General features: G+C 29.5%; 1 protein-coding gene across 1 annotated transcript in view; it reads left to right on the forward strand.

Annotated features, from left to right (window-relative positions):
- The window catches only part of LOC148562973 (uncharacterized), a 29999-nt gene that overhangs the window by 13104 nt on the left and 500 nt on the right, over positions 1-16395 (forward strand). The gene's annotated exons all lie outside the window — the stretch shown is intronic.

The following is a 16395-nucleotide window of genomic DNA, read 5'->3' on the forward strand; positions in this document are numbered from 1 at the left end:
AATCTAACCAAACATTTTATTAAACACTTGAAAGGCACAAAATAAAAGTATAGAAAAATAACAAGAAATAGTAAAATCTAAGATTAACAGATGTAAGGAATCAATAACCAACAATTAAAGAAAGAAGCAATAAACATGAAATACCTCAAATTGCATTAAAAGGAAATTGAATCTAACTAGAAGAGTTCATAAACTAAATTGGGAAAATAAAGAAATCAACAAGAGAAGATAAACTAAGATACTAGAACAATAAAAGGTAGAAGAAAACTAAATTAAAGCAAGATAAAAAAAATCTGAAGCTAAGAAGAAATAAGGCTAAAAACCCTAAAACCTAGAGAGAGGAGAAAGACTCTCTCTCTAGAAACCTACATCTAAAACCTAATGTGTGTAAAAGTGAATGAATGAAAAGTTCAAATGATTGAATGATCAACTCCACTCCCAGCCTTTTGTCTTTAATTTCGGGCCTGAAACTAGGTCAAAAACAGCCCAAAAATCGGCCTCAACGTTTTCTGTTAATTACAGCATGTGACGTTCGTCACGCGTACGCGTCAGCTACGCGTACGCGTCGCTCAAACTTGGCACTGGCCACACGTGCGCGTCATTTGGACGTTGGCTCGGTCATGCGTCAGCCATGCGTGCGCGTGGATACCAACTCCTTAAAACTTCAATTTCTTGTATTTCTTCCACTTTTGCATGCTCATCCTCTAAATCATTCCTGCCCTATAAACTCTAAAAACACTTAACACACGAATCACAACATCAAATGATAATAAAAGAGGATTAAAAATTAGCAATTTTAAGGCTTAGGAAGCATGCTTTCAATCATAGCACAAAATTAAGAAGGAAACTTAAAAACATGCAATTTACATGAATAAGTATGAGAATAGTTGACAAAATCCACTCAATTCAATATAAAATAAACCATAAAATATTGGCTCATCATGGACACAGAAAATTTTAAAAGTGGAGACAAAAATATATATTAAAATAAATTTTGTTAAACATTATTAATTATATGGAGATATAAAAATTAAAAAGAATTAGTGAACACTTCCATTCTTAAAATACTATTCATTATATATAATTTATAAAAAATATTTTTTATTTCTAAAATTTGAACTTAAAATATTTTAATTAAATTATAGATAACTTATTATTCTAACTAATTTTTTTATACACATTTAATAATAAAATTAAAATCTGTATATAAAAAATATGTTTATATAAAATAATAGAAACATAATTTTCAATTTTTTCTTTCTTTCTTTTTAAAATAATTAAATTTGTTATATATTTTTTAATTTAATTTTGATATAATGTTAGATGAAAGATTTTATGCATCTATTTAATTATGTATTGAAATTAAAATATTTTTTTATTACTATTTCTAAAAATAAAAAATATATTCTAAATTAGTAAATTAATCAATTCATTTTAAAATTTAATATGCAACATAGGTACATATAATAAAAAAAATTAAAAACAAATAATAAAGATGAATAAATTGAGAATAAAATAAAATATATAAAGTCATGAAGAAAATAAAATATTAGATTAATACCTAAATTATAATTGTTTGAATTAAAATTTGCAATTGAAAATATCAAAAAGAGAAACAATAAAATTAGAAGATACATAGAGTCATGGAGAGCTATATAAAAAAATGGAGAATTTAAAATTTATCTTTTGATGAAGAGAAGATGATCACTAGATAAGGAATAGAAAAAGAAGGTTGAAAATATAAAAATAAGATTTAAGGGAATAGAGGAGTGACGGCACAGAAACTAAATTTGATTAGGTTAAATAATAGTCAAAATGATAGAAAATAAAAAAGTGAATTTGAAATTTTAGCTAATTAGATTTAGTTTATTTGTAGTGGGATCATTTAAAATTTGAAGTGGGGACACATTATATATAATTAAATTTTAAAAAATAAAAAATAAAAACACAGTGGGGCAATTGCCCCCTTATTATTTTTCTTAGATCCGTCCCTGACTGTAGGATCGGACTATCAGCTACCATTGGACCATCGCCAACTGCTATCAGACTCTACCACGTCTTTTTCTTCTCAAACTATTCTTTTATATTAATACTAAGAGGATAACTTAATACACCGAATTATTTTTATTTCAACCAAATTCTATGAAAATTAAGGATTTTAGTTTATTTATGATGTAAATTCTGTATTTTTGCTAATAAAGAATTTGTATAAGATATAGTTTGTCATAGAAAAGGAGGTGTCGTCCTGTCTTCTCTATAGATGAGACATACGTCAAACTTCAAAAAACAATAAACGAGGTGAGCATCTGTGAATTAAAGATATTTCAACGCTCAAGTCAGTAATAATTCAAAAAAGAGAATAAAAGTGACTTAAGTGAGTATTAGATTTTCAGATATTTTTTACCTTGACCTGATATTACTTTATATAAACTGAATAGAAACTAAGCATTTTTGAATATGGTCGATTAGTGAGCCATAAACTATAGTTGTGGTGAGAACCATAATGTAGTTACTGTGATATTCTCAGCATCTGTTTTAACTTTTGACTATTTCACTAAATTGTGCTAAACCAATGATGTCAGAGAATGAAAAAAATAATTTCATTTCATTAAGGAATGAATGAGAGAGGTTGGTTTTATATACAAGTAATTGAAGGGTTAAACTTATTCTAACTAGCCGTTGTAACTACTGTAACTAATTTAATTACACATAACTAATTGGTAAATACAAGTGAGCCTAATATTTCTCCTCAAGTTGGAGCATACAAATTGTATGTTCCTAATTTAGATATGAGAAAAAGAAACTGAGGTTTGGAGATGGCATTGGTAAAGATATCTGCTAATTGGTGTTTGGTTGGAATGTGCACTAACTTGATGAACTCGGTTTCAACCTTCTCGCGAATGAAATGACAATCTATCACAATATGCTTAGATCTTTCATAGAAAGTTGGATTAGAGGCTAATTAAATGGCTGAAAGGTTGTCACAAAAAAGCATAGCAGAGTCAATAGTAATATCCATGAACCTCAGTAAGTTGGTCAGCTAAACAACTTCACAAGTAGCATTGGCCATAGCCCTATACTCAACCTCGGTTGAGCTTCTTGATACGATAGGTTGCTTCTTGCTTTTCCACGAAATTAAAAAATCTCTCAAGAAAGTGCAGTAGCCAGTAGTAGACCTTCTAGTATTGAGACAGCTCCCCCAATCTGCATCAGTGTAGATTGACAAGTTGAAGTTCAGAAAAGAATACCTTGGCCCGGTGCCACCTTAAGGTATATTAATATTTGGTAAACTGCATTGAAGTGTGGAACTCTTAAGTCAAACATAAATTGAGCTAGTTTTGTCACTGCAAACGTTATGTCAGGTCTGGAGATTGTGAGATACATGAGTCATCCAATCAATCTTCAATAGGCTAATGCATCTTCAACTTTGTCACTTTCTTTGGCCCTCAATTTAATATTTTCTCCCATTGGAATCAAAGCTAGCTTGCAATGTAGGAAATTGGTGTCTTCGAGCAAAGACGAAGTATACTTCCTCTGTGTAAGTGAAATTTCTTTTCTAGATTTTACAATCTCTAATCCAAAAAAAAAAAAAAAAATTAGATCTTTCAAGATTTTTAACTTGAAAACTAATTGAAGCCTTTGCTGTAATTATTGCACCATATCATTGTTTGCTCTGGCAATAATTATGTTATCAACATAGACAAGTAAAAAGGTGATTGAGGAGCCTTCTTCTATAGAGAATAAAGAATAATCACTCTTGCATTGGTGAAAACTATGTTTCTTGAAAGTACAACAGAATTTGTTAAACCACTATCAGGATGTCTATCTTAGGCCATAGAGAAATCGAGTGATTCGACATACCAATCCTTAGTTTCGTTTTGGGTTCCTCAAAAGAAGCTCCATGTAGACCTCTTCATCCAAATTTTCATTTAAAAAAGCATTATTTATTTTCAATTGCACGAAATTCTAGTTTTTCACTACTGCAATAGAGAGTAAAACTCTAACTGTCAAGACCTTGGCTAGAATTGAATGTGTCTTTAAAGTTAATGCCAGCTTGTTGTGTGTAACCTTTGACAACAAGCCTGACTTTGTATCTCTTTAAACTACCATCAGCCTTAAGCTTTGTTTTGTAAACCCATCTACAACTGATTACCTTTTTGCTAGGAAGTAGAGGAACCAACTTTCAAGTATGATTGGATTCCAAAGCATCTAGCTCTTCCTTTATTGCTTGTCACCACTCATAGTGATACACTATTTAGTGATAGAATTGAGGTTCAGGGATAGTACTAGCTTGATAGATTGCTGCATGATAGGTGTGGTTGAGTCTGTGGTTACTTATGCAAATAATAATAGGGTAGGTTGTATTGAGATTGCACACATAGTCAATGAGATATCTTGGTGTTTGAATGGTTCTGGTGGTTGTTTGGGGTGGCTCAAAATTGGTGGAGGAGGGAGCTGTGTGAGGTGAAACATTATGGTGGAAGCTAGAGGAGTTTGTGAAAAGACGTTGTGTGTTCTCTATGGTAGGAATATTATGGAGTGTTATGTCATCAGTGGTTTTTGGAAGTGGAATATGATCAAAGGGTTTAGGGAGTACAAAAGTGTGAGGACTTTTAGTGAAGGGCAGTGTCTCTTCATGAAAGATGACATCTCTAGAAATGAAAAATTATTTTGTTTTGAGATTGTATACCTGTAACCTCTATAGCTAATAGGGTATTTCAAGAAGACCGTTGGATCTACTTTAGGATTAAACTTAGGTTTAGAGTATGATTTTATAGCAGCATATGCAAGGCAACCAAAAACCCTTGCTTAAAACTTGATAATTTGGGTTTTTTTTTAAGTTTCTCAAATGGGGGACTACATGTTGAAAAGTGAAGTTGGTGTTCTGTTTACTAGAAAAATAGCAGTGTAAACACATTCTCTCCAAAAGGTGATGGGGACTTGGGATTGGAAATAGAGGGCTCTGGCCACGTTCAACAAGTGTTGATGTTTTCTTTCCACTACTGCATTCTGTTGAGGTTCGTATGGACATAAAAATTAATGGAGTACTCCCCATTCTTGTAAAAAATCAGTGATGTTGTCAGTAATATTATGCGCATCTTATCTAGTTCCTCTGTCTTTGCCATAGCTTGGTAGATAATCATGTATTTTGTAACATTTGTCCATTGTATGTCCAAGAAATTCACAGTGTTGGCACAAGGGCCTATCCTTCTTCATGAATCCCCTTCCTTTTACAAAGGAATTAGGTTTCTTCTGGTTTCTTGCTAAGAAAGCAAGTTGATTCGGGATTGATGGACCAAAGAGTGGTGTTTCTCTTCTTGAACAACTAAGAACAGGACTTTGTTGATTGCAGGTAAGGGCTCTATAAACAAGATATGACCTTTGATTTGCGCAAAAGAATCATCCAAACCCATGAGAAAACAGTGCACATACTTAGCTTGTAAGAATTCTTGAAGTGGTTTAGCATCTCCACAATTGCATTGGACTGGGTGATAAGAATTTAATTCCTCCCAAAGGATCTTGACCTTCGTGAAGTATTGCGAGACTGTTAGGGAACCTTGGCATAAATTCATCAATTCTCTTTTGATTTTGAAGATTCGAGGGCCATTTCCATGCTGAAATCTTTCTTTAAGATCATTCCAAAACTCTTCAACAGAATCAGCATGCACTAGTGAGGTAGCAATATCTTTGGACACAAAAATCAAAATCTAGGTACTTACTACATTATTGACACATTGCCAAGTCTCAAATTGCTCTGGATTGAGCGCAGGATCGGGTCGAGAAACAATTTCGGTAATAAAACCGAGTTTGCGTTTTGTATTTAGGGCTTTCTTCATGGCACGACTCCAAGAATGATAGTTCTCCTCCGTAAGTTACTATGTTACTAACACCAAGCTTGGTTGATCAGCTGGAGTAAGAAAGAAGGGGTCCGCCATAGATGTAGAAATTGGTAATAAGAAAAGAGAAAAAAAAGAAATATTCTGAAAGAAGCTTAAAGAGGATAGAAAAAATAATGTTGAGAGTGAAAGTGAAAAAGAAAAGGTTAAAAAATTTGCTCTGATACCATGTTAAACCAATGATTTCAGAGAATAGAAAAAATGATTTCATTTCATTAAGGAATGAACGAGAGAGGTTGGTTTTATATACAAATAATTGAAGGATAAAACTTATTCTAACTAGCTGTTGTAATAGAGTCATAATGTCGTTTTGCTAAGGAATGTTATTATGTTTTTGAGTAATGGGCTGAGTTATAACTTCTTCAGGCCAAGGTATAGGTTTCATTAGTCGAATTATGGGTAATGGATCAATATCTATTTGTTTGACTTGTTTTTCGAGCAATAAACGACAATTATTGATTAATACGGAATGGATCGGATTGTAATGCCTGTGTTATGTGCAACAACGTGAGTGGTGGTTGTTTGAGTCATGAAAATCGTAACATTCTTTTGACATAATCTCCAACTTATAGCTTGTACTGAATTATAGCTTATAGTTGCCGACTTGCAAGCTGCGTTTGGTTTTAAAAACAGGACAAGATAAGATATTGAGAACAAGACACAAAAATTAGTGTTTTTGTATTATGTTTAGTGATAAACTAAAATAAATTATGAAAGTCCAATCTATTTTTATTTTTTTATTCAAAAATTTTGGTAAAAAAATATAATAATAATAAAATATAATTATAAAAAATTAACTAGAATAATAAAAAATAAAAAATAAGTTATATCTCTTATTAGTGTCATCTTTATGTCCTTTTTATTAAGATGAACACAAAATATACTAATTTAATATTTCTAAACACAATATCTCTTTTCATATTTTATCTGTCAAATATAATTTTATGTCTCAATATATTTTTTATCTCAATGTCTTATACTTATATAAACAAACACAGTCATAATGACAAGATTACTATGAATTTACAGATCAACTCCATTCCTATGTTTTCTCCATTATTTCAATCAAAAAATTTGATTTGAAATTAAATCATTCTAACTCTATTATGTTCTAAACACATCCTAATAAATAATAAAGTTTCAATGCCCTTTAAGAGAATAGGGAAAAAATTAGCAATAATCATATAAGTAACGTTTATTTAGTGTTTATGTCTAATAGAATATGAACACGATAACAACATACCTCTAATATTTACTTGATAATGAGACAAATTTTTTATGAATATAATAGCGCACAAATATACATAAAATATATGTATTTAGTATATTTTTTTTTCAGTTGAGACACTAATCTTAGACATAGATACATATTTTTTTACATTTTTATCTTTATAATATTTTTTTATTTTCATTTTTATCCTTCAAAATTTTAACCCTAATATACTTATTTTCTCTTTTTTCCTTCCCTTCTCATCCTCCTATGTTCGACCTTCCTGTCAAATCCTGTCAAATCCAAAAATGATGGTTAAATTAAAGATAATTTAATCTTTTTAAATATTTATATGTTTTGTTTATTAATTTTGTCAAATACAGTACATAAACACAAATATTTTATATTTATATTTTTAATATCTGTATTTCTATATCTATATCTCATTCTATATATACATCAAACAAAAACAGTCATATATAACAGTTTGATACACAATAAAGAAGTGTATTTCTATGTTTATATAAAATTTCATTCTATTTATATAAAACAAATTAAATGATACAACTGGAGAAGTGAATGAAAAGTCTCATGGGGCCAGGGGATATGGAGCACCCCGTTGGTTTGGGGATTTACTTCATTAGAAAGGTTGTTGGTTAGTTAGTTGAAAGGATTAGAAAAATTTCAGTTGTTTTAGTAGACTAAGAATTTAATTAGAGTTAGATATTGATCGACAGGTATAAAAGGAATGCAATACATACACAAGTTTTATACACATTATAAATTCTTAAATGTTGCTTATTATTATTTTCTTGCTTTATCGTTTTAAGTTTCAATATTGTGCACTTTAGATTATCACAAACTTTACCAATAGATCAAGTCTAGTTTAGTTTAATTTATAAGCTTTATTTTCATATTCAAATCTAACTTTTTCTTCCTTTCTATGCAAAAATTATACACACAATTTTACTTTTCGTACGTATATTGAGATGATCAAAATGAGAGTAGGTTTTTTTCACAAATCTAAAACACTCTTAAATTTCCGGAACGTTTATTGTATTTTAATACAAAAGATAATAAAGTTCCTTAAAAAAGAAAGTATGTTTTTAAATTATAAAAAAGAAATTAGGTCCCCCAATAAAGTTATTAGCATTTAACAAGCATGTAAAAAAAAAAAAAAAAAGCATAAATGCTTAGTGGGGGAGGGGGAGGGAAAAAAGAGCATAATTCATCAATAATAAACTAAAAAAAGATAGTACCGAATGAATAGATAGAAGAATCTAAGAACATATATGAATTATTAATACAAAATCACATAATCAAAAAAATTAAAGGAAAAAAAATCATGCAAGATAAACTATTATTAATCATCAAGGGCTAATTATAATGATAAGTATCTATATATTGACTAGAGAACATGCAATTAAAAAATAATTGTAACATAGATCGTTTTTCGCAATAACTATGCCGTTTATAATGGATCGGATCAGCTTAATTAATAACCAAAATGCGCAAAAATTAAAAATTAAAAAAATAAAACACATCACATGGTGATCCATGCTCGCCAGAGCTATGGTATATGGTTTTGTAGATCTAATAGCTTGGAACGTGGGATAACAGAAACTGCCCACACAAACAAGGAATGCACTTGAATTAGAAGAATGATGATAGGTCATCATCATTACATGCATGAAAGTTTCTTTTAATTTTCATTATTAGTGGTAATGAAAAATAGTTCCATAATTGATACTTTTTTTTTTCCCTCCCATGTATATATACAGGTGCTAATAACGAGATTAAATGCTAACTTCAAAATTATATTCTTTCGCTATGTTAAAAACAAGAGACTAGATTGAAGGAAGAATTTGTATATTATTGAGTGTATTCAAGTTGTTTATTCAAGTTGTCTCTTTAAGTTGTCTGGAATGATACAATATAGAAGGGTATTTATAGGGGCTAAGAGAATCGTAATAATAAAGACGTAATATTCTATAATAAATATTCAGATATACTAAATAATTCTAATTTATCATAATTGATTCTAATTATATTCTAACATCCTCCCTCAAACTCAAGTGTAAAACTTATTTAAAACAACGAAATAAAGAGAAAAAATGCATAAATTCTCTAAAACGAATGCAGACGGAACTGCCGGAAGGAAGCGCAGACGGAACTGCCGCTATCTGAAGGAAGTGCAGACGGAATTGTCAGAAAAACGCAGACGGAACTGCCACGAAAAAATGCAGATAAAACTACTATAAGAGAACACAAACAGAACTGCCATGAGAGAACGCAGACGAAACTGCCACGACGTGCTAAAATAAATAATTCGACAAAATAAAGAGACACTTTCATTCTATACCTCACCTCATGTACTATACTTTCGCTCTTTAATAATAGTCACTTTTAATGTTCTTTATGTACATATTTATTATTTATACACAAATATAACTATTTATTGTTTACATATTATTTCTCAATTTTGTAATCAGTGTATTCAACTCTAATTTCACAATCATATCAACAAAATTGAAAAAAAAAAGTTTTGTTGCAATTTAGCAAAAACATTAAACCAACGAAATTCGATTTTACGGGTAAAATTATCAACAATGACAACATTGATTTTATCAAATTTTAATAAAAAAAATCAATAAAAATTAAAATGAATTGCGCGAGCCGTCACTTTTATTGTCCATTTTTAACATGTTTCTTATAGTCTCAATGTAAAAATTTTATTTTAATAATATAATATAGTAGATAGATAGATAATAAACGTATACCAAAACTATTAGATATGCTATCTAATAAAATTATAAACTTTAAAATTTGAAAATTAAAGAATATATATATATATATATAACACGAAGGGGATTTATACATAGGAGATGATGAATCAACATTTGTTCTTTTTTTTTTTTGGCATTTTCTGTTCAATTTTTTTATAGACAAAAAATATCTTAACTTTTTCTGAAATAATTAGATAAGCCCAGATTTTCTGTTTGGGTCTCTTTTATTTTTTAATTTGAGGCCCAATAATCCTTCATCAAACAAAAAATAAAAAAAATGGAGGGCAAAATAAAGGCAACAAAAAGAAATACAAGGCTTGGCCCAAATTTGAAAAAAAAAGAACTAAGGCAATGGAGATAAAGCAACCGGTAAGTTTGGGACAACTTAAGACCTGTAAGTTATTCTATAAGATTGTAACAAAGATCAAATTCATGAGAAAGAGATTTCTGGGCTTGTTAAAACAAATAATCTTTTCGAATTCAATTTAGAAAAGATGGTTAACGATGCCAAGAGTCTAGAAATGATGCTTGGTGGTTAAAGACCATATTTCATGAAAACTATGTTAGTATATTTTGATGTAGAAGCTGAAAAAAAAAAAAAGGTTACAAACAAAACTTTCTATGGTGTATGTTGTAAACTTGATCATAATATTAAGGATTATTTTTAGTTGAAAAAGAAAGCTTCTAAAATCTCAATAATTCAAAAATGTTAACCTCAAAGAACCCAAAAAAATATAGGTACCTAAGACATAGGGGAATTGTCACCAATAACAGCAAGCATCAACAATTTAGAGAGTATGGACAATATGATGAAAAAGCTTGATGAAACCACTATGAGTAGTTGCTGTTTCATCAATAACCCACTATTAGTCATAGCAATTATATACATCATATTAAAAAGCATCCGAGATCCTTAAGAGAATTCGTATTATATTTGGCTAATAAAGTTTTCTAAACCAACCCTCAAACAAATTGAATGTAGATGAATTTCACAACAAAGCTTTCTAAATTTTTTATATTGTGTGAAAATTAGCTGTATATTTTATGAATATTATCTCCTTTTATATGTATGAAAATTTTCACGTATTTCATTCACGTTATTAAAATAGCAGTGTAGCATGTACGAATTGATAAACTGTTTAAATTTTATTTGGTAGTATATGTCGCAATTTCTAAAATTTTAGTTAGATAGTGAAATGACGAAAACGGTAAAGAACATGACCAAACTAAAGATTATCAAGTACGAGATTTTAAATCGTTTTGTTAAGTTGGAATTACTTTCACAAAAAGAAATTATTAACAGAATCATAATATCATAATCATAAAGTAAAACTAAATAACTAATACCAATCTACAAACATATTTTTTCTTAATTTTTAATGAATAACTAAAAAAATATGCATTTTAGAATAAGCTATAACACCTAATATAATTTTATAATTTGGAGGAAAAGACATTTTTGTATTTTATTTTAATAATTTCATATCATTTAATTACTTGTGTGTATCTTTTATCAAGATTTTTTATTTAAATGAATATAAAAAAATAAATTTTTATTTTAACATTTTAATTATGAATATTAATCTAATTGTAATTTGTTTGTGTTTGTAATTGAATGATTAATTTACAGTTTTTTTTTTCAAATTATTATTTCACAAAATGAAAAATTTTATTATTTAAAAATATTTTTCGTAATTAATATTTAGACGTGCAGCAACTTTTTTCAAATTTTTTTATATTAATTTTTTTAAATTATTTATTTATTTGGAACGTGGTCCATCCCTATTTTAATAAAGTCAATAAGATACGTGAAATAATTCCCATATTATAAAGGAACCAATTTAATGAATACTTTTGGAGTTGAAAATAACGTTTTCTGTTTTTCATATCAATAAGTACTTAATACTTTTTATTCTTATATTCAGAATCTTTATTTTTATCTCTTTTTTTTTCTTCTTCGTCTTAACACCACCACAACTTATTTTCAATGTAGTTATTATTATAGATATTAAATTTAAGTGTTAAACTTTAAATCTTAAATCTTTTATAAGTGAAAATTAAAAAATAATTTTAACAAAAAATAATTAATTTAAAATATTATATATACTAAAATTAGTTATAATATTTGTGTATAAATATATATGATTTTATTTATTTTTAATATATTTTATATAAATAATTAATTTAATAGTTAATTTTAATTTACGTCTAGTGGTGTTTTTAATAAATATATAAACTATTAATCGATCATAAATTGTTATTAAAAATAATCAATATGAGATTATTACAAAATAAATTCTTTTAGCTACTAATTGAAACACTTACAAATTAAAGTGATTAATCACAGTATATTATATCCCTCTTTTAAATAAAAAAAACTTAGATATAATTGAGGCAGCAGACAATTAAATTAGACTTACACACAAGCGAGGTTACTGTCTTTTTCATCTGTCCTTCTTGATTTTAAATACTATTATTAAATTAGGTCACAAATCCAATTATGAGGTTATTCAAATCTCAATTTATTTTACATTATTCGGTGGCAATTATTTAATAAACGCCAAGCAAATTCAAAAAATTAAAACACAGTGGGCAAAAGAGATAGAAGACAAAGAACTTTTTTTATTTTCATCCATGGAGTATCAGTTTTTTCTTGATTCACCTCACATGGGTTAGTTGCTTCTGCAACACAGTCATCTTTAAAAGTAAGTAAACTTTCCTCTTCTCCATGCTTTTGGTTTCTCTTTCTTTCCCCTTGGGATTTTAAGGCGTTGAATATATTTGAATAATTCTTTTTTTTTTAAAATTTTAAGGATAAGGAACCATATATTTTGTGAAGAAAATAATTTTTTATGTCTCTAATGAAAAGACTTGATGAAATCACTTTGAGTAGCTGCTGTTTCATCGATAACCCACTATTAGTCATAGCAATTATATACATCATACTAAAAAGCATCAGAGATCCATAAGAGAATTTGTGTTATATTTGACTAATAAAGTTTTCTAAACCAATCCTCAAACAAATTGAATGTAGATGAATTTTCAATAGAACTTCCACTTTTGTGGTTCAATCAAATGTCACAATTCAATTAATGACTGAATTTGATACCACCCTTGGATGTATAGAACAAGTCACTACCGGCACAAAAAAGTGATTTTCAGACTTAATTAAACAATTACTACAATTCATAGGCTACCCTTGGATATTACATTTTCAACTGCCACTACTATTTATTTAGACCTTCCTGAGCAGTTGAATAGACAAAGAAAGGGAACATAAACGATAGATATTAAACAATAAAACACTAATGCCATCATTAGAGACATAAAAATCAGAGACAAAGCCTCATATAAGTAAAGGGGGGTGATGACCCATCCTTCAAATATCTCATGCTATCTGTATTTTTCAATTTAGTTCTCCGTGATTTTTTAATTTTGGCCCCTTACAAAACCAACTTAGCTCTGCGCCTGATAAAAATTCCTTTGAATCGTGGAACTAAAAATGATCAAATGAGTACGAATATGAATTTAAATAAAGGAAGATCACGATACATTTTCAGAATTATTCAGCAGTATGTATCATTATTGTGACTAGACTCATCAAACTAGAAGGCCTTGCAAACTAGGTACACACTAAGTTCGACTCACTCGTTCCATGACAAAACTTGTCACGGAAACGGAGACAATGCCCCCAAGTCTAAAGTTTTGATGGAGAGCACACCGCGAGAGATGGATGCTACTAAGCTGGAAAGTGGGCTGCTGGAGATGGAAGAAGTAGTGGCTGTATGTTCATGAGCTGCATATATGGGCCATAACCGTCGGTAAAATCTTACTAGCTTGCCATGTTAAAATCAGACCCGACGCGGATGCAAACATGGTCCTAGACAAGGTTATTGACGGTGAATGTTAGCACGCGCCTCGCCAAATCAGGCGATTCGAACGCCTCTCTTACGTGGCAAAGCCTGACACCCGGTTAATGGGTTTTTTATGCCTTGTCGTAGTCGGTCCCTTACTTAACATGGGTTTCATTTTAAACATTTTAATTCTCAATAATTATACAATTTGTCCCAATTTAAATATTTTTTTGTTTAAGATGGATTGGTTCTAGTGAAATGAGGCCGGATCCGATAATAAATTATGGTAATTGTTGTTTCGGAAAATTATTAAATATTAATACTCAGATAAATAATTTAATTAAGTTATTTTTTAAAAAATAGTTTAAATAATAAGTGTTTATATTAAAAGTAATTTATAAATAAATTATTTTATATTTGGATACCAAACATGAAGAACGTTGATTTAAGAAAAAAATTATTTGGATACCAGCTAAATGGCCCATTAGTAAGTTCAACCTAACTGGTCCAGTCATTAACCAAAAAGAATAATTTCAAACCAAAAGTTAAAAAATTTACCACATATATTTCATATTTCATGTATTCCCCCTTTAAATGGCCTACAAATTAAAATATTTACAAGACCCGCTGAACCTGTTGCCTGGTAAAGTGTACCACCGCATGCCAATTTCTTCCCACTCAACACACCACGTGGCTCATCCAGGCTTTGACAACAACTCAAACAATAAGAGGCGTTCGAACCGCCTGATTTGGCGAGGCGCGTGCTAGCATTCACCGTTATTGACTACATCGAAAGGGTCCATAACATCAGCCATGTTACAATACAGATAGAGCGTTACTTCTTTTTTCCCTTAGGTGTCATAACATCGAAAGGATTTAGTTTAGCCTGCAAGCATTATTGTCATAGAGAAATTTGAGTTCTAGAAGCATGATAATGCCCCCAAGTCTAAGCTAAATCCTTCCCTCATAATCTCAATACCTGACGGAAAAAAGAAGTAACGCTCTATCTGTATTGTAACATGGCTGATGTTATGGACCCTTTCGATGTAGTCAATAACCTTGTCTAGGACCATGTCTGCATCCGCGTTGGGTCTGATTTTAACATGACAAGCTAGTAAGATTTTACCGACGGTTATGACCCATATATGCAGCTCATGAACATACAGCCACTACTTCTTCCATCTCCAGCAGCCCACTTTCCAGCTTAGTAGCACCCATCTCTCGCGGTGTGCTCTCCATCAAAACCTCCAATATGATTTGAAGCATATTGATAGTACAGATCAAATCAACTATCTGCCACGCAGGCTTATACCATATGATTGCTCCACCGATCATTACACCAACGCTTTGGATAGAGTCCCAAGGACATGGAGATAAGCCCCCTGTACATTTATGTTCCATGGCTTCTTCTTCTCCGGTTCCGGTTCAGGTTCACCAATAAGTGGTTTAGTAACATCCTTGTGAGCATGATTATGCCCATGATGTCCCTCTTTTGCAGACTCTTCATCACCATGGTGTGTGTGATCATCATGAGCATGATGGTGCACGTCATTTGTATGATGATGATCATGTGTAGACAAGGTGAATCCATGGCTAAGGCCATGAAACCATATATTTTGTGAAGAAAATAATCTTTCATATAAATATACCCTATGTCATAAGGGATTATATGAATGGAGGGACATTAATGCTTCTAACTATTTCTTTCATGCATTAATTAAGTTGAGTAGGGAACCACCAATGTTTGGTAACGGTAGATTTCACATTACCAAAAGCGCAGCACATCAAATTTCAGAACCGAAATAACATATATAGCTTTCTCATTTGCAACATAAAAGACAGAAAAGCAAGGTCCTCGCGGAGTAAATTATAGTTTTGTTCTGTTTTATTTATTGTATGGCATACTATATTAAAAAGATTCGTATAGTTTATATCTTCGTACTTTTTAATTTTTTTTAAACAAAAATACTAGTTATACAGAAATACCTTAAAAATATTAGTTATACCTTAAAATAATTTACGAAAAATAGCTATCATATATATTTATATATATAAATATATGTAACTTAATTTATTTAAATATATATTCTATATTTTAATATATATTTATATTAATAATTAATTTTAATATACATCGTGAATAATAATTTTTTAAGGTTTCGGTCTGCAAAATAGCACAAGCAACCACCAATGTTAAAATAAACATTAAAAGAAGAATAGAGTACTTAAAACTAGGGTTAGAAATGAGTCAAATCAGTTTATGAATAAGTTCGAATTCGACTTGTTAATAGTTTGATAAGCTAAGTTCGTGAGCTAGTGAGCTAGTGAGCCAAACTTGAGCTTGGAATATATATATACATATATAAATATAATTTATTAATACACATATTTTATATACATTTAATCTATACTTTTGATATTTTATATATATATATATGAAATAGTAATATATATATTAATGATCTTAATTATTTAAAATTTTATATTTATTTTTTATATATAATTTTGATGTAGGACATAAATAAAAAATTTATAATTTATTGATAAATAAACAATATATATAATTAATCTTTTTAAATATTTTTTAAAATATATAAGTTATAATTTATTGATATAGAATTATAGATTATGTATTTATGTTTATATTA

This window comes from Arachis ipaensis, chromosome B6 (genome assembly GCF_059453495.1).
Source record: "Arachis ipaensis isolate K30076 ecotype BB chromosome B6, ASM5945349v1, whole genome shotgun sequence".
NCBI lineage: Eukaryota > Viridiplantae > Streptophyta > Magnoliopsida > Fabales > Fabaceae > Arachis > Arachis ipaensis.